This window comes from Schistocerca gregaria, chromosome 1 (genome assembly GCF_023897955.1).
Source record: "Schistocerca gregaria isolate iqSchGreg1 chromosome 1, iqSchGreg1.2, whole genome shotgun sequence".
Classification (NCBI taxonomy): Eukaryota; Metazoa; Arthropoda; class Insecta; order Orthoptera; family Acrididae; genus Schistocerca; species Schistocerca gregaria.
The window spans coordinates 131,500,508-131,521,175 of record NC_064920.1 but is presented as its reverse complement, the minus strand read 5'-3'; the positions used below and the strand labels follow the sequence as shown (position 1 = coordinate 131,521,175).

At 44.4% G+C, this 20,668-nt stretch overlaps 23 non-coding genes across 23 annotated transcripts; all 23 read left to right on the top strand.

Moving 5' to 3' along the window:
- The first annotated feature begins 339 nt into the window (after positions 1–339).
- Trnar-ucu (transfer RNA arginine (anticodon UCU)) lies at positions 340–412 on the top strand. Its single transcript has one exon. It is a non-coding gene; the product is annotated as a tRNA-Arg (tRNA).
- Positions 413–1,240: 828 nt separating this feature from the next.
- Trnar-ucu (transfer RNA arginine (anticodon UCU)) lies at positions 1,241–1,313 on the top strand. The gene has a single exon. It is a non-coding gene; the product is annotated as a tRNA-Arg (tRNA).
- An 828-nt stretch (positions 1,314–2,141) lies between these two features.
- Trnar-ucu (transfer RNA arginine (anticodon UCU)) lies at positions 2,142–2,214 on the top strand. The gene has a single exon. It is a non-coding gene; the product is annotated as a tRNA-Arg (tRNA).
- An 828-nt stretch (positions 2,215–3,042) lies between these two features.
- Trnar-ucu (transfer RNA arginine (anticodon UCU)) lies at positions 3,043–3,115 on the top strand. The gene has a single exon. It is a non-coding gene; the product is annotated as a tRNA-Arg (tRNA).
- Positions 3,116–3,943: 828 nt separating this feature from the next.
- On the top strand, positions 3,944–4,016 carry Trnar-ucu (transfer RNA arginine (anticodon UCU)). The gene has a single exon. It is a non-coding gene; the product is annotated as a tRNA-Arg (tRNA).
- Positions 4,017–4,844: 828 nt separating this feature from the next.
- Positions 4,845–4,917, top strand: Trnar-ucu (transfer RNA arginine (anticodon UCU)). The gene has a single exon. It is a non-coding gene; the product is annotated as a tRNA-Arg (tRNA).
- Positions 4,918–5,745: 828 nt separating this feature from the next.
- Trnar-ucu (transfer RNA arginine (anticodon UCU)) lies at positions 5,746–5,818 on the top strand. The gene has a single exon. It is a non-coding gene; the product is annotated as a tRNA-Arg (tRNA).
- An 828-nt stretch (positions 5,819–6,646) lies between these two features.
- Positions 6,647–6,719, top strand: Trnar-ucu (transfer RNA arginine (anticodon UCU)). The gene has a single exon. It is a non-coding gene; the product is annotated as a tRNA-Arg (tRNA).
- Positions 6,720–7,547: 828 nt separating this feature from the next.
- Trnar-ucu (transfer RNA arginine (anticodon UCU)) lies at positions 7,548–7,620 on the top strand. Its single transcript has one exon. It is a non-coding gene; the product is annotated as a tRNA-Arg (tRNA).
- An 828-nt stretch (positions 7,621–8,448) lies between these two features.
- On the top strand, positions 8,449–8,521 carry Trnar-ucu (transfer RNA arginine (anticodon UCU)). The gene has a single exon. It is a non-coding gene; the product is annotated as a tRNA-Arg (tRNA).
- Positions 8,522–9,349: 828 nt separating this feature from the next.
- On the top strand, positions 9,350–9,422 carry Trnar-ucu (transfer RNA arginine (anticodon UCU)). Its single transcript has one exon. It is a non-coding gene; the product is annotated as a tRNA-Arg (tRNA).
- Positions 9,423–10,250: 828 nt separating this feature from the next.
- Trnar-ucu (transfer RNA arginine (anticodon UCU)) lies at positions 10,251–10,323 on the top strand. Its single transcript has one exon. It is a non-coding gene; the product is annotated as a tRNA-Arg (tRNA).
- Positions 10,324–11,151: 828 nt separating this feature from the next.
- Trnar-ucu (transfer RNA arginine (anticodon UCU)) lies at positions 11,152–11,224 on the top strand. Its single transcript has one exon. It is a non-coding gene; the product is annotated as a tRNA-Arg (tRNA).
- Positions 11,225–12,052: 828 nt separating this feature from the next.
- Positions 12,053–12,125, top strand: Trnar-ucu (transfer RNA arginine (anticodon UCU)). Its single transcript has one exon. It is a non-coding gene; the product is annotated as a tRNA-Arg (tRNA).
- An 828-nt stretch (positions 12,126–12,953) lies between these two features.
- On the top strand, positions 12,954–13,026 carry Trnar-ucu (transfer RNA arginine (anticodon UCU)). Its single transcript has one exon. It is a non-coding gene; the product is annotated as a tRNA-Arg (tRNA).
- Positions 13,027–13,854: 828 nt separating this feature from the next.
- Positions 13,855–13,927, top strand: Trnar-ucu (transfer RNA arginine (anticodon UCU)). Its single transcript has one exon. It is a non-coding gene; the product is annotated as a tRNA-Arg (tRNA).
- An 828-nt stretch (positions 13,928–14,755) lies between these two features.
- Trnar-ucu (transfer RNA arginine (anticodon UCU)) lies at positions 14,756–14,828 on the top strand. Its single transcript has one exon. It is a non-coding gene; the product is annotated as a tRNA-Arg (tRNA).
- An 828-nt stretch (positions 14,829–15,656) lies between these two features.
- Trnar-ucu (transfer RNA arginine (anticodon UCU)) lies at positions 15,657–15,729 on the top strand. Its single transcript has one exon. It is a non-coding gene; the product is annotated as a tRNA-Arg (tRNA).
- An 828-nt stretch (positions 15,730–16,557) lies between these two features.
- Positions 16,558–16,630, top strand: Trnar-ucu (transfer RNA arginine (anticodon UCU)). The gene has a single exon. It is a non-coding gene; the product is annotated as a tRNA-Arg (tRNA).
- An 829-nt stretch (positions 16,631–17,459) lies between these two features.
- Trnar-ucu (transfer RNA arginine (anticodon UCU)) lies at positions 17,460–17,532 on the top strand. Its single transcript has one exon. It is a non-coding gene; the product is annotated as a tRNA-Arg (tRNA).
- Positions 17,533–18,360: 828 nt separating this feature from the next.
- Trnar-ucu (transfer RNA arginine (anticodon UCU)) lies at positions 18,361–18,433 on the top strand. Its single transcript has one exon. It is a non-coding gene; the product is annotated as a tRNA-Arg (tRNA).
- An 828-nt stretch (positions 18,434–19,261) lies between these two features.
- On the top strand, positions 19,262–19,334 carry Trnar-ucu (transfer RNA arginine (anticodon UCU)). Its single transcript has one exon. It is a non-coding gene; the product is annotated as a tRNA-Arg (tRNA).
- Positions 19,335–20,162: 828 nt separating this feature from the next.
- Positions 20,163–20,235, top strand: Trnar-ucu (transfer RNA arginine (anticodon UCU)). Its single transcript has one exon. It is a non-coding gene; the product is annotated as a tRNA-Arg (tRNA).
- The last annotated feature ends 433 nt before the right edge of the window (positions 20,236–20,668 follow it).

The following is a 20,668-nucleotide window of genomic DNA, read 5'->3' as shown; positions in this document are numbered from 1 at the left end:
ACTTTCATCTGAAAGCAACGCACGATAACGACCCCAGAGCACCGACGTGTTGCTATGATTGCGTCTAATATCTTTGTCGATACATGAAGTGTAAGAATAAGTATGTATACGACAAATAGAGCGATACAGCGCTGTTTCCCATCTGTTGCATGAATAGTGATTTTTTTCAGCCCAATTGCTTCAGAAAATAAGAATGTTGGCGTAACAAGTAGAATGCATATACAAGTGTTGTAAAAAAGTGCGAATGAGTGTGTGTGAACTGAACAGAGACTTGAAAGGCAGGTATCAATTGCCATTTCTTAGAGATTTATTTAGACTGCTAGAAAACACTAGCCCAGCGTCCCTTTGGCGCAGAGGATAGCGCGTTGGACTTCTAATCCAAAGGTCGTGGGTTCGATCCCCACAAGGGATGGGCAATTTTTAGAAACACGTGCTGAAGACGACATTGGTATTGGAACATGGGTGACCACTAGCGTGTTCGAGAGACAGCAATCGTTGTGTACTCAGCAGTATGATACAGATTGTTTACGTTTCATACGCAAGTAAATTTCTCGAAATTCTGTTATCCTGCATGGTATATTATGTCAAAGGGCACATACCTTTTTCGAAACGTGCCTGTTAGCAGGTTTTTTTCTTGTGAGACCAGTTGTCTCACCTTCAAAGGCCTATGCATGACGATCAGAGAGTCTTCACTCGGTACTGCAATGGCGGTAAAAGCACGCTGCCCCGAATTCTCCGTACAGGTAACTGTACATCCGTGACACGACGCCACTGAGGGCGGTTCATGAGAGATTAACAAGTGCAGCTACTCTGAGAGCCAACGTGTGTGACTGATCGCACAGTATTTCCAGTGCAGCGTATTCCACTTCTTGGCTCGCTGCTGTTCTGAAGACTGCAATTCACTTTCATCTGAAAGCAACGCACGATAACGACCCCAGAGCACCGACGTGTTGCTATGATTGCGTCTAATATCTTTGTCGATACATGAAGTGTAAGAATAAGTATGTATACGACAAATAGAGCGATACAGCGCTGTTTCCCATCTGTTGCATGAATAGTGATTTTTTTCAGCCCAATTGCTTCAGAAAATAAGAATGTTGGCGTAACAAGTAGAATGCATATACAAGTGTTGTAAAAAAGTGCGAATGAGTGTGTGTGAACTGAACAGAGACTTGAAAGGCAGGTATCAATTGCCATTTCTTAGAGATTTATTTAGACTACTAGAAAACACTAGCCCAGCGTCCCTTTGGCGCAGAGGATAGCGCGTTGGACTTCTAATCCAAAGGTCGTGGGTTCGATCCCCACAAGGGATGGGCAATTTTTAGAAACACGTGCTGAAGACGACATTGGTATTGGAACATGGGTGACCACTAGCGTGTTCGAGAGACAGCAATCGTTGTGTACTCAGCAGTATGATACAGATTGTTTACGTTTCATACACAAGTAAATTTCTCGAAATTCTGTTATCCTGCATGGTATATTATGTCAAAGGGCACATACCTTTTTCGAAACGTGCCTGTTAGCAGGTTTTTTTCTTGTGAGACCAGTTGTCTCACCTTCAAAGGCCTATGCATGACGATCAGAGAGTCTTCACTCGGTACTGCAATGGCGGTAAAAGCACGCTGCCCCGAATTCTCCGTACAGGTAACTGTACATCCGTGACACGACGCCACTGAGGGCGGTTCATGAGAGATTAACAAGTGCAGCTACTCTGAGAGCCAACGTGTGTGACTGATCGCACAGTATTTCCAGTGCAGCGTATTCCACTTCTTGGCTCGCTGCTGTTCTGAAGACTGCAATTCACTTTCATCTGAAAGCAACGCACGATAACGACCCCAGAGCACCGACGTGTTGCTATGATTGCGTCTAATATCTTTGTCGATACATGAAGTGTAAGAATAAGTATGTATACGACAAATAGAGCGATACAGCGCTGTTTCCCATCTGTTGCATGAATAGTGATTTTTTTCAGCCCAATTGCTTCAGAAAATAAGAATGTTGGCGTAACAAGTAGAATGCATATACAAGTGTTGTAAAAAAGTGCGAATGAGTGTGTGTGAACTGAACAGAGACTTGAAAGGCAGGTATCAATTGCCATTTCTTAGAGATTTATTTAGACTGCTAGAAAACACTAGCCCAGCGTCCCTTTGGCGCAGAGGATAGCGCGTTGGACTTCTAATCCAAAGGTCGTGGGTTCGATCCCCACAAGGGATGGGCAATTTTTAGAAACACGTGCTGAAGACGACATTGGTATTGGAACATGGCTGACCACTAGCGTGTTCGAGAGACAGCAATCGTTGTGTACTCAGCAGTATGATACAGATTGTTTACGTTTCATACGCAAGTAAATTTCTCGAAATTCTGTTATCCTGCATGGTATATTATGTCAAAGGGCACATACCTTTTTCGAAACGTGCCTGTTAGCAGGTTTTTTTCTTGTGAGACCAGTTGTCTCACCTTCAAAGGCCTATGCATGACGATCAGAGAGTCTTCACTCGGTACTGCAATGGCGGTAAAAGCACGCTGCCCCGAATTCTCCGTACAGGTAACTGTACATCCGTGACACGACGCCACTGAGGGCGGTTCATGAGAGATTAACAAGTGCAGCTACTCTGAGAGCCAACGTGTGTGACTGATCGCACAGTATTTCCAGTGCAGCGTATTCCACTTCTTGGCTCGCTGCTGTTCTGAAGACTGCAATTCACTTTCATCTGAAAGCAACGCACGATAACGACCCCAGAGCACCGACGTGTTGCTATGATTGCGTCTAATATCTTTGTCGATACATGAAGTGTAAGAATAAGTATGTATACGACAAATAGAGCGATACAGCGCTGTTTCCCATCTGTTGCATGAATAGTGATTTTTTTCAGCCCAATTGCTTCAGAAAATAAGAATGTTGGCGTAACAAGTAGAATGCATATACATGTGTTGTAAAAAAGTGCGAATGAGTGTGTGTGAACTGAACAGAGACTTGAAAGGCAGGTATCAATTGCCATTTCTTAGAGATTTATTTAGACTGCTAGAAAACACTAGCCCAGCGTCCCTTTGGCGCAGAGGATAGCGCGTTGGACTTCTAATCCAAAGGTCGTGGGTTCGATCCCCACAAGGGATGGGCAATTTTTAGAAACACGTGCTGAAGACGACATTGGTATTGGAACATGGGTGACCACTAGCGTGTTCGAGAGACAGCAATCGTTGTGTACTCAGCAGTATGATACAGATTGTTTACGTTTCATACGCAAGTAAATTTCTCGAAATTCTGTTATCCTGCATGGTATATTATGTCAAAGGGCACATACCTTTTTCGAAACGTGCCTGTTAGCAGGTTTTTTTCTTGTGAGACCAGTTGTCTCACCTTCAAAGGCCTATGCATGACGATCAGAGAGTCTTCACTCGGTACTGCAATGGCGGTAAAAGCACGCTGCCCCGAATTCTCCGTACAGGTAACTGTACATCCGTGACACGACGCCACTGAGGGCGGTTCATGAGAGATTAACAAGTGCAGCTACTCTGAGAGCCAACGTGTGTGACTGATCGCACAGTATTTCCAGTGCAGCGTATTCCACTTCTTGGCTCGCTGCTGTTCTGAAGACTGCAATTCACTTTCATCTGAAAGCAACGCACGATAACGACCCCAGAGCACCGACGTGTTGCTATGATTGCGTCTAATATCTTTGTCGATACATGAAGTGTAAGAATAAGTATGTATACGACAAATAGAGCGATACAGCGCTGTTTCCCATCTGTTGCATGAATAGTGATTTTTTTCAGCCCAATTGCTTCAGAAAATAAGAATGTTGGCGTAACAAGTAGAATGCATATACAAGTGTTGTAAAAAAGTGCGAATGAGTGTGTGTGAACTGAACAGAGACTTGAAAGGCAGGTATCAATTGCCATTTCTTAGAGATTTATTTAGACTGCTAGAAAACACTAGCCCAGCGTCCCTTTGGCGCAGAGGATAGCGCGTTGGACTTCTAATCCAAAGGTCGTGGGTTCGATCCCCACAAGGGATGGGCAATTTTTAGAAACACGTGCTGAAGACGACATTGGTATTGGAACATGGGTGACCACTAGCGTGTTCGAGAGACAGCAATCGTTGTGTACTCAGCAGTATGATACAGATTGTTTACGTTTCATACGCAAGTAAATTTCTCGAAATTCTGTTATCCTGCATGGTATATTATGTCAAAGGGCACATACCTTTTTCGAAACGTGCCTGTTAGCAGGTTTTTTTCTTGTGAGACCAGTTGTCTCACCTTCAAAGGCCTATGCATGACTATCAGAGAGTCTTCACTCGGTACTGCAATGGCGGTAAAAGCACGCTGCCCCGAATTCTCCGTACAGGTAACTGTACATCCGTGACACGACGCCACTGAGGGCGGTTCATGAGAGATTAACAAGTGCAGCTACTCTGAGAGCCAACGTGTGTGACTGATCGCACAGTATTTCCAGTGCAGCGTATTCCACTTCTTGGCTCGCTGCTGTTCTGAAGACTGCAATTCACTTTCATCTGAAAGCAACGCACGATAACGACCCCAGAGCACCGACGTGTTGCTATGATTGCGTCTAATATCTTTGTCGATACATGAAGTGTAAGAATAAGTATGTATACGACAAATAGAGCGATACAGCGCTGTTTCCCATCTGTTGCATGAATAGTGATTTTTTTCAGCCCAATTGCTTCAGAAAATAAGAATGTTGGCGTAACAAGTAGAATGCATATACAAGTGTTGTAAAAAAGTGCGAATGAGTGTGTGTGAACTGAACAGAGACTTGAAAGGCAGGTATCAATTGCCATTTCTTAGAGATTTATTTAGACTACTAGAAAACACTAGCCCAGCGTCCCTTTGGCGCAGAGGATAGCGCGTTGGACTTCTAATCCAAAGGTCGTGGGTTCGATCCCCACAAGGGATGGGCAATTTTTAGAAACACGTGCTGAAGACGACATTGGTATTGGAACATGGGTGACCACTAGCGTGTTCGAGAGACAGCAATCGTTGTGTACTCAGCAGTATGATACAGATTGTTTACGTTTCATACGCAAGTAAATTTCTCGAAATTCTGTTATCCTGCATGGTATATTATGTCAAAGGGCACATACCTTTTTCGAAACGTGCCTGTTAGCAGGTTTTTTTCTTGTGAGACCAGTTGTCTCACCTTCAAAGGCCTATGCATGACGATCAGAGAGTCTTCACTCGGTACTGCAATGGCGGTAAAAGCACGCTGCCCCGAATTCTCCGTACAGGTAACTGTACATCCGTGACCCGACGCCACTGAGGGCGGTTCATGAGAGATTAACAAGTGCAGCTACTCTGAGAGCCAACGTGTGTGACTGATCGCACAGTATTTCCAGTGCAGCGTATTCCACTTCTTGGCTCGCTGCTGTTCTGAAGACTGCAATTCACTTTCATCTGAAAGCAACGCACGATAACGACCCCAGAGCACCGACGTGTTGCTATGATTGCGTCTAATATCTTTGTCGATACATGAAGTGTAAGAATAAGTATGTATGCGACAAATAGAGCGATACAGCGCTGTTTCCCATCTGTTGCATGAATAGTGATTTTTTTCAGCCCAATTGCTTCAGAAAATAAGAATGTTGGCGTAACAAGTAGAATGCATATACAAGTGTTGTAAAAAAGTGCGAATGAGTGTGTGTGAACTGAACAGAGACTTGAAAGGCAGGTATCAATTGCCATTTCTTAGAGATTTATTTAGACTGCTAGAAAACACTAGCCCAGCGTCCCTTTGGCGCAGAGGATAGCGCGGTGGACTTCTAATCCAAAGGTCGTGGGTTCGATCCCCACAAGGGATGGGCAATTTTTAGAAACACGTGCTGAAGACGACATTGGTATTGGAACATGGGTGACCACTAGCGTGTTCGAGAGACAGCAATCGTTGTGTACTCAGCAGTATGATACAGATTGTTTACGTTTCATACGCAAGTAAATTTCTCGAAATTCTGTTATCCTGCATGGTATATTATGTCAAAGGGCACATACCTTTTTCGAAACGTGCCTGTTAGCAGGTTTTTTTCTTGTGAGACCAGTTGTCTCACCTTCAAAGGCCTATGCATGACGATCAGAGAGTCTTCACTCGGTACTGCAATGGCGGTAAAAGCACGCTGCCCCGAATTCTCCGTACAGGTAACTGTACATCCGTGACACGACGCCACTGAGGGCGGTTCATGAGAGATTAACAAGTGCAGCTACTCTGAGAGCCAACGTGTGTGACTGATCGCACAGTATTTCCAGTGCAGCGTATTCCACTTCTTGGCTCGCTGCTGTTCTGAAGACTGCAATTCACTTTCATCTGAAAGCAACGCACGATAACGACCCCAGAGCACCGACGTGTTGCTATGATTGCGTCTAATATCTTTGTCGATACATGAAGTGTAAGAATAAGTATGTATACGACAAATAGAGCGATACAGCGCTGTTTCCCATCTGTTGCATGAATAGTGATTTTTTTCAGCCCAATTGCTTCAGAAAATAAGAATGTTGGCGTAACAAGTAGAATGCATATACAAGTGTTGTAAAAAAGTGCGAATGAGTGTGTGTGAACTGAACAGAGACTTGAAAGGCAGGTATCAATTGCCATTTCTTAGAGATTTATTTAGACTGCTAGAAAACACTAGCCCAGCGTCCCTTTGGCGCAGAGGATAGCGCGTTGGACTTCTAATCCAAAGGTCGTGGGTTCGATCCCCACAAGGGATGGGCAATTTTTAGAAACACGTGCTGAAGACGACATTGGTATTGGAACATGGCTGACCACTAGCGTGTTCGAGAGACAGCAATCGTTGTGTACTCAGCAGTATGATACAGATTGTTTACGTTTCATACGCAAGTAAATTTCTCGAAATTCTGTTATCCTGCATGGTATATTATGTCAAAGGGCACATACCTTTTTCGAAACGTGCCTGTTAGCAGGTTTTTTTCTTGTGAGACCAGTTGTCTCACCTTCAAAGGCCTATGCATGACTATCAGAGAGTCTTCACTCGGTACTGCAATGGCGGTAAAAGCACGCTGCCCCGAATTCTCCGTACAGGTAACTGTACATCCGTGACACGACGCCACTGAGGGCGGTTCATGAGAGATTAACAAGTGCAGCTACTCTGAGAGCCAACGTGTGTGACTGATCGCACAGTATTTCCAGTGCAGCGTATTCCACTTCTTGGCTCGCTGCTGTTCTGAAGACTGCAATTCACTTTCATCTGAAAGCAACGCACGATAACGACCCCAGAGCACCGACGTGTTGCTATGATTGCGTCTAATATCTTTGTCGATACATGAAGTGTAAGAATAAGTATGTATACGACAAATAGAGCGATACAGCGCTGTTTCCCATCTGTTGCATGAATAGTGATTTTTTTCAGCCCAATTGCTTCAGAAAATAAGAATGTTGGCGTAACAAGTAGAATGCATATACAAGTGTTGTAAAAAAGTGCGAATGAGTGTGTGTGAACTGAACAGAGACTTGAAAGGCAGGTATCAATTGCCATTTCTTAGAGATTTATTTAGACTACTAGAAAACACTAGCCCAGCGTCCCTTTGGCGCAGAGGATAGCGCGTTGGACTTCTAATCCAAAGGTCGTGGGTTCGATCCCCACAAGGGATGGGCAATTTTTAGAAACACGTGCTGAAGACGACATTGGTATTGGAACATGGGTGACCACTAGCGTGTTCGAGAGACAGCAATCGTTGTGTACTCAGCAGTATGATACAGATTGTTTACGTTTCATACGCAAGTAAATTTCTCGAAATTCTGTTATCCTGCATGGTATATTATGTCAAAGGGCACATACCTTTTTCGAAACGTGCCTGTTAGCAGGTTTTTTTCTTGTGAGACCAGTTGTCTCACCTTCAAAGGCCTATGCATGACGATCAGAGAGTCTTCACTCGGTACTGCAATGGCGGTAAAAGCACGCTGCCCCGAATTCTCCGTACAGGTAACTGTACATCCGTGACCCGACGCCACTGAGGGCGGTTCATGAGAGATTAACAAGTGCAGCTACTCTGAGAGCCAACGTGTGTGACTGATCGCACAGTATTTCCAGTGCAGCGTATTCCACTTCTTGGCTCGCTGCTGTTCTGAAGACTGCAATTCACTTTCATCTGAAAGCAACGCACGATAACGACCCCAGAGCACCGACGTGTTGCTATGATTGCGTCTAATATCTTTGTCGATACATGAAGTGTAAGAATAAGTATGTATGCGACAAATAGAGCGATACAGCGCTGTTTCCCATCTGTTGCATGAATAGTGATTTTTTTCAGCCCAATTGCTTCAGAAAATAAGAATGTTGGCGTAACAAGTAGAATGCATATACAAGTGTTGTAAAAAAGTGCGAATGAGTGTGTGTGAACTGAACAGAGACTTGAAAGGCAGGTATCAATTGCCATTTCTTAGAGATTTATTTAGACTGCTAGAAAACACTAGCCCAGCGTCCCTTTGGCGCAGAGGATAGCGCGGTGGACTTCTAATCCAAAGGTCGTGGGTTCGATCCCCACAAGGGATGGGCAATTTTTAGAAACACGTGCTGAAGACGACATTGGTATTGGAACATGGGTGACCACTAGCGTGTTCGAGAGACAGCAATCGTTGTGTACTCAGCAGTATGATACAGATTGTTTACGTTTCATACGCAAGTAAATTTCTCGAAATTCTGTTATCCTGCATGGTATATTATGTCAAAGGGCACATACCTTTTTCGAAACGTGCCTGTTAGCAGGTTTTTTTCTTGTGAGACCAGTTGTCTCACCTTCAAAGGCCTATGCATGACGATCAGAGAGTCTTCACTCGGTACTGCAATGGCGGTAAAAGCACGCTGCCCCGAATTCTCCGTACAGGTAACTGTACATCCGTGACACGACGCCACTGAGGGCGGTTCATGAGAGATTAACAAGTGCAGCTACTCTGAGAGCCAACGTGTGTGACTGATCGCACAGTATTTCCAGTGCAGCGTATTCCACTTCTTGGCTCGCTGCTGTTCTGAAGACTGCAATTCACTTTCATCTGAAAGCAACGCACGATAACGACCCCAGAGCACCGACGTGTTGCTATGATTGCGTCTAATATCTTTGTCGATACATGAAGTGTAAGAATAAGTATGTATACGACAAATAGAGCGATACAGCGCTGTTTCCCATCTGTTGCATGAATAGTCATTTTTTTCAGCCCAATTGCTTCAGAAAATAAGAATGTTGGCGTAACAAGTAGAATGCATATACATGTGTTGTAAAAAAGTGCGAATGAGTGTGTGTGAACTGAACAGAGACTTGAAAGGCAGGTATCAATTGCCATTTCTTAGAGATTTATTTAGACTGCTAGAAAACACTAGCCCAGCGTCCCTTTGGCGCAGAGGATAGCGCGTTGGACTTCTAATCCAAAGGTCGTGGGTTCGATCCCCACAAGGGATGGGCAATTTTTAGAAACACGTGCTGAAGAAGACATTGGTATTGGAACATGGGTGACCACTAGCGTGTTCGAGAGACAGCAATCGTTGTGTACTCAGCAGTACGATACAGATTGTTTACGTTTCATACGCAAGTAAATTTCTCGAAATTCTGTTATCCTGCATGGTATATTATGTCAAAGGGCACATACCTTTTTCGAAACGTGCCTGTTAGCAGGTTTTTTTCTTGTGAGACCAGTTGTCTCACCTTCAAAGGCCTATGCATGACGATCAGAGAGTCTTCACTCGGTACTGCAATGGCGGTAAAAGCACGCTGCCCCGAATTCTCCGTACAGGTAACTGTACATCCGTGACACGACGCCACTGAGGGCGGTTCATGAGAGATTAACAAGTGCAGCTACTCTGAGAGCCAACGTGTGTGACTGATCGCACAGTATTTCCAGTGCAGGGTATTCCACTTCTTGGCTCGCTGCTGTTCTGAAGACTGCAATTCACTTTCATCTGAAAGCAACGCACGATAACGACCCCAGAGCACTGACGTGTTGCTATGATTGCGTCTAATATCTTTGTCGATACATGAAGTGTAAGAATAAGTATGTATACGACAAATAGAGCGATACAGCGCTGTTTCCCATCTGTTGCATGAATAGTGATTTTTTTCAGCCCAATTGCTTCAGAAAATAAGAATGTTGGCGTAACAAGTAGAATGCACATACAAGTGTTGTAAAAAAGTGCGAATGAGTGTGTGTGAACTGAACAGAGACTTGAAAGGCAGGTATCAATTGCCATTTCTTAGAGATTTATTTAGACTGCTAGGAAACACTAGTCCAGCGTCCCTTTGGCGCAGAGGATAGCGCGTTGGACTTCTAATCCAAAGGTCGTGGGTTCGATCCCCACAAGGAATGGGCAATTTTTAGAAACACGTGCTGAAGACGACATTGGTATTGGAACATGGGTGACCACTAGCGTGTTCGAGAGACAGCAATCGTTGTGTACTCAGCAGTATGATACAGATTGTTTACGTTTCATACGCAAGTAAATTTCTCGAAATTCTGTTATCCTGCATGGTATATTATGTCAAAGGGCACATACCTTTTTCGAAACGTGCCTGTTAGCAGGTTTTTTTCTTGTGAGACCAGTTGTCTCACCTTCAAAGGCCTATGCATGACGATCAGAGAGTCTTCACTCGGTACTGCAATGGCGGTAAAAGCACGCTGCCCCGAATTCTCCGTACAGGTAACTGTACATCCGTGACCCGACGCCACTGAGGGCGGTTCATGAGAGATTAACAAGTGCAGCTACTCTGAGAGCCAACGTGTGTGACTGATCGCACAGTATTTCCAGTGCAGCGTATTCCACTTCTTGGCTCGCTGCTGTTCTGAAGACTGCAATTCACTTTCATCTGAAAGCAACGCACGATAACGACCCCAGAGCACCGACGTGTTGCTATGATTGCGTCTAATATCTTTGTCGATACATGAAGTGTAAGAATAAGTATGTATGCGACAAATAGAGCGATACAGCGCTGTTTCCCATCTGTTGCATGAATAGTGATTTTTTTCAGCCCAATTGCTTCAGAAAATAAGAATGTTGGCGTAACAAGTAGAATGCATATACATGTGTTGTAAAAAAGTGCGAATGAGTGTGTGTGAACTGAACAGAGACTTGAAAGGCAGGTATCAATTGCCATTTCTTAGAGATTTATTTAGACTGCTAGAAAACACTAGCCCAGCGTCCCTTTGGCGCAGAGGATAGCGCGTTGGACTTCTAATCCAAAGGTCGTGGGTTCGATCCCCACAAGGGATGGGCAATTTTTAGAAACACGTGCTGAAGAAGACATTGGTATTGGAACATGGGTGACCACTAGCGTGTTCGAGAGACAGCAATCGTTGTGTACTCAGCAGTATGATACAGATTGTTTACGTTTCGTTCGCAAGTAAATTTCTCGAAATTCTGTTATCCTGCATGGTATATTATGTCAAAGGGCACATACCTTTTTCGAAACTTGCCTGTTAGCAGGTTTTTTTCTTGTGAGACCAGTTGTCTCACCTTCAAAGGCCTATGCATGACGATCAGAGAGTCTTCACTCGGTACTGCAATGGCGGTAAAAGCACGCTGCCCCGAATTCTCCGTACAGGTAACTGTACATCCGTGACACGACGCCACTGAGGGCGGTTCATGAGAGATTAACAAGTGCAGCTACTCTGAGAGCCAACGTGTGTGACTGATCGCACAGTATTTCCAGTGCAGCGTATTCCACTTCTTGGCTCGCTGCTGTTCTGAAGACTGCAATTCACTTTCATCTGAAAGCAACGCACGATAACGACCCCAGAGCACCGACGTGTTGCTATGATTGCGTCTAATATCTTTGTCGATACATGAAGTGTAAGAATAAGTATGTATACGACAAATAGAGCGATACAGCGCTGTTTCCCATCTGTTGCATGAATAGTGATTTTTTTCAGCCCAATTGCTTCAGAAAATAAGAATGTTGGCGTAACAAGTAGAATGCATATACAAGTGTTGTAAAAAAGTGCGAATGAGTGTGTGTGAACTGAACAGAGACTTGAAAGGCAGGTATCAATTGCCATTTCTTAGAGATTTATTTAGACTGCTAGAAAACACTAGCCCAGCGTCCGTTTGGCGCAGAGGATAGCGCGTGGGACTTCTAATCCAAAGGTCGTGGGTTCGATCCCCACAAGGGATGGGCAATTTTTAGAAACACGTGCTGAAGAAGACATTGGTATTGGAACATGGGTGACCACTAGCGTGTTCGAGAGACAGCAATCGTTGTGTACTCAGCAGTATGATACAGATTGTTTACGTTTCATACGCAAGTAAATTTCTCGAAATTCTGTTATCCTGCATGGTATATTATGTCAAAGGGCACATACCTTTTTCGAAACGTGCCTGTTAGCAGGTTTTTTTCTTGTGAGACCAGTTGTCTCACCTTCAAAGGCCTATGCATGACGATCAGAGAGTCTTCACTCGGTACTGCAATGGCGGTAAAAGCACGCTGCCCCGAATTCTCCGTACAGGTAACTGTACATCCGTGACACGACGCCACTGAGGGCGGTTCATGAGAGATTAACAAGTGCAGCTACTCTGAGAGCCAACGTGTGTGACTGATCGCACAGTATTTCCAGTGCAGGGTATTCCACTTCTTGGCTCGCTGCTGTTCTGAAGACTGCAATTCACTTTCATCTGAAAGCAACGCACGATAACGACCCCAGAGCACCGACGTGTTGCTATGATTGCGTCTAATATCTTTGTCGATACATGAAGTGTAAGAATAAGTATGTATACGACAAATAGAGCGATACAGCGCTGTTTCCCATCTGTTGCATGAATAGTGATTTTTTTCAGCCCAATTGCTTCAGAAAATAAGAATGTTGGCGTAACAAGTAGAATGCACATACAAGTGTTGTAAAAAAGTGCGAATGAGTGTGTGTGAACTGAACAGAGACTTGAAAGGCAGGTATCAATTGCCATTTCTTAGAGATTTATTTAGACTGCTAGGAAACACTAGTCCAGCGTCCCTTTGGCGCAGAGGATAGCGCGTTGGACTTCTAATCCAAAGGTCGTCGGTTCGATCCCCACAAGGGATGGGCAATTTTTAGAAACACGTGCTGAAGACGACATTGGTATTGGAACATGGGTGACCACTAGCGTGTTCGAGAGACAGCAATCGTTGTGTACTCAGCAGTATGATACAGATTGTTTACGTTTCATACGCAAGTAAATTTCTCGAAATTCTGTTATCCTGCATGGTATATTATGTCAAAGGGCACATACCTTTTTCGAAACGTGCCTGTTAGCAGGTTTTTTTCTTGTGAGACCAGTTGTCTCACCTTCAAAGGCCTATGCATGACGATCAGAGAGTCTTCACTCGGTACTGCAATGGCGGTAAAAGCACGCTGCCCCGAATTCTCCGTACAGGTAACTGTACATCCGTGACCCGACGCCACTGAGGGCGGTTCATGAGAGATTAACAAGTGCAGCTACTCTGAGAGCCAACGTGTGTGACTGATCGCACAGTATTTCCAGTGCAGCGTATTCCACTTCTTGGCTCGCTGCTGTTCTGAAGACTGCAATTCACTTTCATCTGAAAGCAACGCACGATAACGACCCCAGAGCACCGACGTGTTGCTATGATTGCGTCTAATATCTTTGTCGATACATGAAGTGTAAGAATAAGTATGTATGCGACAAATAGAGCGATACAGCGCTGTTTCCCATCTGTTGCATGAATAGTGATTTTTTTCAGCCCAATTGCTTCAGAAAATAAGAATGTTGGCGTAACAAGTAGAATGCATATACATGTGTTGTAAAAAAGTGCGAATGAGTGTGTGTGAACTGAACAGAGACTTGAAAGGCAGGTATCAATTGCCATTTCTTAGAGATTTATTTAGACTGCTAGAAAACACTAGCCCAGCGTCCCTTTGGCGCAGAGGATAGCGCGTTGGACTTCTAATCCAAAGGTCGTGGGTTCGATCCCCACAAGGGATGGGCAATTTTTAGAAACACGTGCTGAAGAAGACATTGGTATTGGAACATGGGTGACCACTAGCGTGTTCGAGAGACAGCAATCGTTGTGTACTCAGCAGTATGATACAGATTGTTTACGTTTCATACGCAAGTAAATTTCTCGAAATTCTGTTATCCTGCATGGTATATTATGTCAAAGGGCACATACCTTTTTCGAAACGTGCCTGTTAGCAGGTTTTTTTCTTGTGAGACCAGTTGTCTCACCTTCAAAGGCCTATGCATGACGATCAGAGAGTCTTCACTCGGTACTGCAATGGCGGTAAAAGCACGCTGCCCCGAATTCTCCGTACAGGTAACTGTACATCCGTGACACGACGCCACTGAGGGCGGTTCATGAGAGATTAACAAGTGCAGCTACTCTGAGAGCCAACGTGTGTGACTGATCGCACAGTATTTCCAGTGCAGGGTATTCCACTTCTTGGCTCGCTGCTGTTCTGAAGACTGCAATTCACTTTCATCTGAAAGCAACGCACGATAACGACCCCAGAGCACCGACGTGTTGCTATGATTGCGTCTAATATCTTTGTCGATACATGAAGTGTAAGAATAAGTATGTATACGACAAATAGAGCGATACAGCGCTGTTTCCCATCTGTTGCATGAATAGTGATTTTTTTCAGCCCAATTGCTTCAGAAAATAAGAATGTTGGCGTAACAAGTAGAATGCACATACAAGTGTTGTAAAAAAGTGCGAATGAGTGTGTGTGAACTGAACAGAGACTTGAAAGGCAGGTATCAATTGCCATTTCTTAGAGATTTATTTAGACTGCTAGGAAACACTAGTCCAGCGTCCCTTTGGCGCAGAGGATAGCGCGTTGGACTTCTAATCCAAAGGTCGTGGGTTCGATCCCCACAAGGGATGGGCAATTTTTAGAAACACGTGCTGAAGACGACATTGGTATTGGAACATGGGTGACCACTAGCGTGTTCGAGAGACAGCAATCGTTGTGTACTCAGCAGTATGATACAGATTGTTTACGTTTCATACGCAAGTAAATTTCTCGAAATTCTGTTATCCTGCATGGTATATTATGTCAAAGGGCACATACCTTTTTCGAAACGTGCCTGTTAGCAGGTTTTTTTCTTGTGAGACCAGTTGTCTCACCTTCAAAGGCCTATGCATGACGATCAGAGAGTCTTCACTCGGTACTGCAATGGCGGTAACAGCACGCTGCCCCGAATTCTCCGTACAGGTAACTGTACATCCGTGACCCGACGCCACTGAGGGCGGTTCATGAGAGATTAACAAGTGCAGCTACTCTGAGAGCCAACGTGTGTGACTGATCGCACAGTATTTCCAGTGCAGCGTATTCCACTTCTTGGCTCGCTGCTGTTCTGAAGACTGCAATTCACTTTCATCTGAAAGCAACGCACGATAACGACCCCAGAGCACCGACGTGTTGCTATGATTGCGTCTAATATCTTTGTCGATACATGAAGTGTAAGAATAAGTATGTATGCGACAAATAGAGCGATACAGCGCTGTTTCCCATCTGTTGCATGAATAGTGATTTTTTTCAGCCCAATTGCTTCAGAAAATAAGAATGTTGGCGTAACAAGTAGAATGCATATACAAGTGTTGTAAAAAAGTGCGAATGAGTGTGTGTGAACTGAACAGAGACTTGAAAGGCAGGTATCAATTGCCATTTCTTAGAGATTTATTTAGACTGCTAGAAAACACTAGCCCAGCGTCCCTTTGGCGCAGAGGATAGCGCGTTGGACTTCTCATCCAAAGGTCGTGGGTTCGATCCCCACAAGGGAAGGGCAATTTTTAGAAACACGTGCTGAAGACGACATTGGTATTGGAACATGGGTGACCACTAGCGTGTTCTAGAGACAGCAATCGTTGTGTACTCAGCAGTATGATACAGATTGTTTACGTTTCATACGCAAGTAAATTTCTCGAAATTCTGTTATCCTGCATGGTATATTATGTCAAAGGGCACATACCTTTTTCGAAACGTGCCTGTTAGCAGGTTTTTTTCTTGTGAGACCAGTTGTCTCACCTTCAAAGGCCTATGCATGACGATCAGAGAGTCTTCACTCGGTACTGCAATGGCGGTAAAAGCACGCTGCCCCGAATTCTCCGTACAGGTAACTGTACATCCGTGACACGACGCCACTGAGGGCGGTTCATGAGAGATTAACAAGTGCAGCTACTCTGAGAGCCAACGTGTGTGACTGATCGCACAGTATTTCCAGTGCAGCGTATTCCACTTCTTGGCTCGCTGCTGTTCTGAAGACTGCAATTCACTTTCATCTGAAAGCAACGCACGATAACGACCCCAGAGCACCGACGTGTTGCTATGATTGCGTCTAATATCTTTGTCGATACATGAAGTGTAAGAATAAGTATGTATACGACAAACAGAGCGATACAGCGCTGTTTCCCATCTGTTGCATGAATAGTGATTTTTTTCAGCCCAATTGCTTCAGAAAATAAGAATGTTGGCGTAACAAGTAGAATGCATATACAAGTGTTGTAAAAAAGTGCGAATGAGTGTGTGTGAACTGAACAGAGACTTGAAAGGCAGGTATCAATTGCCATTTCTTAGAGATTTATTTAGACTGCTAGAAAACACTAGCCCAGCGTCCCTTTGGCGCAGAGGATAGCGCGTTGGACTTCTAATCCAAAGGTCGTGGGTTCGATCCCCACAAGGGATGGGCAATTTTTAGAAACATGTGCTGAAGACGACATTGGTATTGGAACATGGGTGACCACTAGCGTGTTCGAGAGACAGCAATCGTTGTGTACTCAGCAGTATGATACAGATTGTTTACGTTTCATACGCAAGTAAATTTCTCGAAATTCTGTTATCCTGCATGGTATATTATGTCAAAGGGCACATACCTTTTTCGAAACGTGCCTGTTAGCAGGTTTTTTTCTTGTGAGACCAGTTGTCTCACCTTCAAAGGCCTATGCATGACGATCAGAGAGTCTTCACTCGGTACTGCAATGGCGGTAAAAGCACGCTGCCCCGAATTCTCCGTACAGGTAACTGTACATCCGTGACCCGACGCCACTGAGGGCGGTTCATGAGAGATTAACAAGTGCAGCTACTCTGAGAGCCATCGTGTGTGACTGATCGCACAGTATTTCCAGTGCAGCGTATTCCACTTCTTGGCTCGCTGCTGTTCTGAAGACTGCAATTCACTTTCATCTGAAAGCAACGCACGATAACGACCCCAGAGCACCGACGTGTTGCTATGATTGCGTCTAATATCTTTGTCGATACATGAAGTGTAAGAATAAGTATGTATACGACAAATAGAGCGATACAGCGCTGTTTCCCATCTGTTGCATGAATAGTGATTTTTTTTCAGCCCAATTGCTTCAGAAAATAAGAATGTTGGCGTAACAAGTAGAATGCATATACATGTGTTGTAAAAAAGTGCGAATGAGTGTGTGTGAACTGAACAGAGACTTGAAAGGCAGGTATCAATTGCCATTTCTTAGAGATTTATTTAGACTGCTAGAAAACACTAGCCCAGCGTCCCTTTGGCGCAGAGGATAGCGCGTTGGACTTCTAATCCAAAGGTCGTGGGTTCGATCCCCACAAGGGATGGGCAATTTTTAGAAACACGTGCTGAAGAAGACATTGGTATTGGAACATGGGTGACCACTAGCGTGTTCGAGAGACAGCAATCGTTGTGTACTCAGCAGTATGATACAGATTGTTTACGTTTCATACGCAAGTAAATTTCTCGAAATTCTGTTATCCTGCATGGTATATTATGTCAAAGGGCACATACCTTTTTCGAAACGTGCCTGTTAGCAGGTTTTTTTCTTGTGAGACCAGTTGTCTCACCTTCAAAGGCCTATGCATGACGATCAGAGAGTCTTCACTCGGTACTGCAATGGCGGTAAAAGCACGCTGCCCCGAATTCTCCGTACAGGTAACTGTACATCCGTGACACGACGCCACTGAGGGCGGTTCATGAGAGATTAACAAGTGCAGCTACTCTGAGAGCCAACGTGTGTGACTGATCGCACAGTATTTCCAGTGCAGGGTATTCCACTTCTTGGCTCGCTGCTGTTCTGAAGACTGCAATTCACTTTCATCTGAAAGCAACGCACGATAACGACCCCAGAGCACCGACGTGTTGCTATGATTGCGTCTAATATCTTTGTCGATACATGAAGTGTAAGAATAAGTATGTATACGACAAATAGAGCGATACAGCGCTGTTTCCCATCTGTTGCATGAATAGTGATTTTTTTCAGCCCAATTGCTTCAGAAAATAAGAATGTTGGCGTAACAAGTAGAATGCACATACAAGTGTTGTAAAAAAGTGCGAATGAGTGTGTGTGAACTGAACAGAGACTTGAAAGGCAGGTATCAATTGCCATTTCTTAGAGATTTATTTAGACTGCTAGGAAACACTAGTCCAGCGTCCCTTTGGCGCAGAGGATAGCGCGTTGGACTTCTAATCCAAAGGTCGTGGGTTCGATCCCCACAAGGGATGGGCAATTTTTAGAAACACGTGCTGAAGACGACATTGGTATTGGAACATGGGTGACCACTAGCGTGTTCGAGAGACAGCAATCGTTGTGTACTCAGCAGTATGATACAGATTGTTTACGTTTCATACGCAAGTAAATTTCTCGAAATTCTGTTATCCTGCATGGTATATTATGTCAAAGGGCACATACCTTTTTCGAAACGTGCCTGTTAGCAGGTTTTTTTCTTGTGAGACCAGTTGTCTCACCTTCAAAGGCCTATGCATGACGATCAGAGAGTCTTCACTCGGTACTGCAATGGCGGTAACAGCACGCTGCCCCGAATTCTCCGTACAGGTAACTGTACATCCGTGACACGACGCCACTGAGGGCGGTTCATGAGAGATTAACAAGTGCAGCTACTCTGAGAGCCAACGTGTGTGACTGATCGCACAGTATTTCCAGTGCAGCGTATTCCACTTCTTGGCTCGCTGCTGTTCTGAAGACTGCAATTCACTTTCATCTGAAAGCAACGCACGATAACGACCCCAGAGCACCGACGTGTTGCTATGATTGCGTCTAATATCTTTGTCGATACATGAAGTGTAAGAATAAGTATGTATGCGACAAATAGAGCGATACAGCGCTGTTTCCCATCTGTTGCATGAATAGTGATTTTTTTCAGCCCAATTGCTTCAGAAAATAAGAATGTTGGCGTAACAAGTAGAATGCATATACAAGTGTTGTAAAAAAGTGCGAATGAGTGTGTGTGAACTGAACAGAGACTTGAAAGGCAGGTATCAATTGCCATTTCTTAGAGATTTATTTAGACTGCTAGAAAACACTAGCCCAGCGTCCCTTTGGCGCAGAGGATAGCGCGTTGGACTTCTAATCCAAAGGTCGTGGGTTCGATCCCCACAAGGGATGGGCAATTTTTAGAAACACGTGCTGAAGACGACATTGGTATTGGAACATGGGTGACCACTAGCGTGTTCTAGAGACAGCAATCGTTGTGTACTCAGCAGTATGATACAGATTGTTTACGTTTCATACGCAAGTAAATTTCTCGAAATTCTGTTATCCTGCATGGTATATTATGTCAAAGGGCACATACCTTTTTCGAAACGTGCCTGTTAGCAGGTTTTTTTCTTGTGAGACCAGTTGTCTCACCTTCAAAGGCCTATGCATGACGATCAGAGAGTCTTCACTCGGTACTGCAATGGCGGTAAAAGCACGCTGCCCCGAATTCTCCGTACAGGTAACTGTACATCCGTGACACGACGCCACTGAGGGCGGTTCATGAGAGATTAACAAGTGCAGCTACTCTGAGAGCCAACGTGTGTGACTGATCGCACAGTATTTCCAGTGCAGCGTATTCCACTTCTTGGCTCGCTGCTGTTCTGAAGACTGCAATTCACTTTCATCTGAAAGCAACGCACGATAACGACCCCAGAGCACCGACGTGTTGCTATGATTGCGTCTAATATCTTTGTCGATACATGAAGTGTAAGAATAAGTATGTATACGACAAATAGAGCGATACAGCGCTGTTTCCCATCTGTTGCATGAATAGTGATTTTTTTCAGCCCAATTGCTTCAGAAAATAAGAATGTTGGCGTAACAAGTAGAATGCATATACAAGTGTTGTAAAAAAGTGCGAATGAGTGTGTGTGAACTGAACAGAGACTTGAAAGGCAGGTATCAATTGCCATTTCTTAGAGATTTATTTAGACTGCTAGAAAACACTAGCCCAGCGTCCCTTTGGCGCAGAGGATAGCGCGTTGGACTTCTAATCCAAAGGTCGTGGGTTCGATCCCCACAAGGGATGGGCAATTTTTAGAAACATGTGCTGAAGACGACATTGGTATTGGAACATGGGTGACCACTAGCGTGTTCGAGAGACAGCAATCGTTGTGTACTCAGCAGTATGATACAGATTGTTTACGTTTCATACGCAAGTAAATTTCTCGAAATTCTGTTATCCTGCATGGTATATTATGTCAAAGGGCACATACCTTTTTCGAAACGTGCCTGTTAGCAGGTTTTTTTCTTGTGAGACCAGTTGTCTCACCTTCAAAGGCCTATGCATGACGATCAGAGAGTCTTCACTCGGTACTGCAATGGCGGTAAAAGCACGCTGCCCCGAATTCTCCGTACAGGTAACTGTACATCCGTGACACGACGCCACTGAGGGCGGTTCATGAGAGATTAACAAGTGCAGCTACTCTGAGAGCCAACGTGTGTGACTGATCGCACAGTAT